At 47.3% G+C, this 3,920-nt stretch overlaps 1 long non-coding RNA gene across 3 annotated transcripts in view; it reads left to right on the top strand.

The window, feature by feature from the left end:
- The window catches only part of LOC115071038, a 98,159-nt gene that overhangs the window by 69,399 nt on the left and 24,840 nt on the right, over window positions 1–3,920 (top strand). The gene's annotated exons all lie outside the window — the stretch shown is intronic.

Here is a 3,920-nt window from a genome sequence, read left to right as displayed (position 1 = left end):
GGGAAAGAGCAGTCTGGGCTGGGAGACCACGGGTGTGAAGGCCCTGCTGCAGAAGAGAGCATGGTCACCAAGGGGGGAATGGACAGGTCATGATCAGAAAGTGGGGTACAAACAGAAATGTTGTAGTAGGTGAGGGGCTAGGCAAACTGAGAGTCCTGTAAAGAAGGTGTTTAACCTTAGAACTGTGAGCTGAGAAGCAGTCATGCGCATCTCTCTCTCTCTCTGTATTGTAATGCAAGCACACATTGTGAACAGTGGAGGATGGCAAACCAGCTGGGAGTTAGCAAAAGCAATGTGTGTGGTACAGCAGTCGTACTGTGGTTGTAAAGTGTCCCCCACAGACTGATATGTCAGAGTACTTGGTCCCCAGCTGGTGGTGCTGCTTGGGGACACTGTAGACCCTTTCCAGACTACTGCCTAGTTAGCAGAAGTGGGAACTCTCCACTTTGGGTTCTGGCCCAAGCTTCTGCTTCCTAGTCTCCCAAGAGGTGAATAAATTGCACCACAAATCGCTACCACCAAGAACCAAGCTGCTCCATCTCCATCATGATGGACAGCCCACACAAGCCTCCTCCTGAGTTGCTTCTGTGAGGTGTTTTGCTACAGGCAGCAAGGAAAGTAACCAAGTAATGACGGTGGAAGTCCAAAGACACTGATGGTTGAGGGGTAAAGAAGTGCTGAGTGTGGGGACCCTTGGCTGTAATTCCAGCACTTAAGAGGCTGAGGCAGAGAAATCATGATTTCAGAGCCTCATCTGTTTATTCAAGACTCAGAGTCAGAAAAAGAATGAAAGGGAGGAAAATTGACCTGGCAGTAGGTTGAATCAGAAGGAGCAGCCCCACTAGAGAGTTCCAGATTCGGGAACCAAGAAAGGGCAGCTTCAGGTTTGTTGAGCTGGAGAGAGCTATGAAGACAAGTCTAGAGAGAGAGATGGTCACACATGGCCTGCATATAACAAATATCCACAAAGATATAGAAAATCACAGAGAAATGGGGGAAGTGAGCATTAGAGTACACTAGAGAGATGAGCCCTGAGCAACAGCATGTGACAGCCCACAAAGCAGGAAGATGCTTGCCAAGAAACCTGAAGGTTTGGAAGGGATGGGAGGAAACCAGAGCACAGCAGACAGGAAAGACAAAGGGCCCCATGCTTAGGGATGGAATGCAGCACTCCCATTGGATGAAGATGGAAATGTCACACACGTGGGGCTAGCAACATGTAGTGGTGGTGATTTCTGGGAAAAGTCCCTGCTGTTTTCGTGGTTTGGCCAACCAGCTTAGCTGTGAGTATAGGAGAGATTTGAGAAGCAGATAGAGAGCTTTGGGGAAACCAAAAGATTCAGATGAAGAGAGGTTGAAGGTGCCAGAGATGATTTGTAATGCGTGGCAGAGGGAGCATTTGTAATGCGTGGCAGAGGCATGGGGAGCACGCCTGTCCTGTCCAAGAATAGCCACACTTCTGACTTCTCAAGGGAAGCTGGAGCTACAGACTTTCCTGCTTGAAAGGTTGTTGGTGACTCTATTGCTTACAATTACAAAACATGGAAAGCAAAATATTCAACTCCAGTAAGTCGGTTTCTTTACCCACATACATGGGTTAGAAGTTCTGAATTACCAGGGTGACATATGCCACTCAGAGGCCATTCCCAAAACTGCTACCATAACGGTGGTGACTTGTCATACACAGAGAATCTGAAGAAAGCGTGGCTGAGGATGTGAATGACTGAGCGACAGAAGAACCAGCAGGCATTCCTTAGGCTAAAAGTGAGGTTGACTGGGGCCAGGAGGTTCAGGGAAAGAGCAGTCTGGGCTGGGAGACCACGGGTGTGAAGGCCCTGCTGCAGAAGAGAGCATGGTCACCAAGGAATGGACAGGTCATGATCAGGAAGCGGGGTACAAACAGAAATGTTGTAGTAGGTGAGGGGCTAGGCAAACTGAGAGTCCTGTAAAGAAGGTGTTTAACCTTAGAACTGCGAGCTGAGAAGTAGTCATGCGCATCTCTCTCTCTCTGTATTGTAATGCAAGCACACATTGTGAACAGTGGACGATGGCAAACCAACTGGGAGTTAGTAAAAGCAATGTGTGTGGTACAGCAGTCGTAGTGTGGCTGTAAAGTGTCCCCCACAGACTGATATGTCAGAGTACTTGGTCCCCAGGTGGTGGTGCTGCTTGGGGACACTGTAGACCCTTTCCAGACTACTGCCTAGTTAGCAGAAGTGGGAACTCTCCACTTTGGGTTCTGGCCCAAGCTTCTGCTTCCTAGTCTCCCAAGAGGTGAATAAATTGCACCACAAATCGCTACCACCAAGAACCAAGCTGCTCCATCTCCATCATGATGGACAGCCCACACAAGCCTCCTCCTGAGTTGCTTCTGTGAGGTGTTTTGCTACAGGCAGCAAGGAAAGTAACCAAGTAATGACGGTGGAAGTCCAAAGACACTGATGGTTGAGGGGTAAAGAAGTGCTGAGTGTGGGGACCCTTGGCTGTAATTCCAGCACTTAAGAGGCTGAGGCAGAGAAATCGTGATTTCAGAGCCTCATCTGTTTATTCAAGACTCAGAGTCAGAAAAAGAATGAAAGGGAGGAAAATTGACCTGGCAGTAGGTTGAATCAGAAGGAGCAGCCCCACTAGAGAGTTCCAGATTCGGGAACCAAGAAAGGGCAGCTTCAGGTTTGTTGAGCTGGAGAGAGCTATGAAGACAAGTCTAGAGAGAGAGAGATGGTCACACATGGCCTGCATATAACAAATATCCACAAAGATATAGAAAATCACAGAGAAATGGGGGAAGTGAGCATTAGAGTACACTAGAGAGATGAGCCCTGAGCAACAGCATGTGACAGCCCACAAAGCAGGAAGATGCTTGCCAAGAAACCTGAAGGTTTGGAAGGGATGGGAGGAAACCAGAGCACAGCAGACAGGAAAGACAAAGGGCCCCATGCTTAGGGATGGAATGCAGCACTCCCATTGGATGAAGATGGAAATGTCACACACGTGGGGCTAGCAACATGTGGTGGTGGTGATTTCTGGGAAAAGTCCCTGCTGTTTTCGTGGTTTGGCCAACCAGCTTAGCTGTGAGTATAGGAGAGATTTGAGAAGCAGATAGAGAGCTTTGGGGAAACCAAAAGATTCAGATGAAGAGAGGTTGAAGGTGCCAGAGATGATTTGTAATGCGTGGCAGAGGGAGCATTTGTAATGCGTGGCAGAGGCATGGGGAGCACGCCTGTCCTGTCCAAGAATAGCCACACTTCTGACTTCTCAAGGGAAGCTGGAGCTACAGACTTTCCTGCTTGAAAGGTTGTTGGTGACTCTATTGCTTACAATTACAAAACATGGAAAGCAAAATATTCAACTCCAGTAAGTCGGTTTCTTTACCCACATACATGGGTTAGAAGTTCTGAAATTACTCTGTATGTCCTAGTAGGACTGAGCAGTAAGTAAATATCCTGTGGATAAAGTCCAATTTTCCATTGTTGAACAATGGTGCCACAAATATGTACAGAAGGAAAACAGAAATGCCCTGTGGTGTAGGATTGAGATTGGAAGCATCATTGTGAACTCATAGATAAGATGGAAAGAATGGGTGGACACATGGATCATGGATGATGGATGGATAAATTAACTGAATGATTGGTTAGAAGGGAGGGAGGGAGGTAGAGAGAGAAAGAGAGAGAAAGAGGGAAAGAAAGTACAGACAGCAGCAGTGCATGGGCATGTACACAGCTGCACAAACATCTGTATCTTAGCCCTGCCTATTTAGATTTAAAACTAATCAGACCTCTGGTAGCAATGATACAAACTTTACATTCTAATTTTGGCTTTGAAATACCATTCTGTGCTAAAAAGTCTGTTTAAAAATGTTAATGATGGCTGGGCATGGTGGCACACGCCTTTAATCCCAGCACTCGGGAGGCAGAGGCAGG

Source organism: Nannospalax galili, unplaced genomic scaffold (assembly GCF_000622305.1).
Source record: "Nannospalax galili isolate Female #2095 unplaced genomic scaffold, S.galili_v1.0 scaffold2070, whole genome shotgun sequence".
Taxonomy (NCBI): domain Eukaryota; kingdom Metazoa; phylum Chordata; class Mammalia; order Rodentia; family Spalacidae; genus Nannospalax; species Nannospalax galili.
This window is presented reverse-complemented; position numbering and strand designations above follow the sequence as displayed.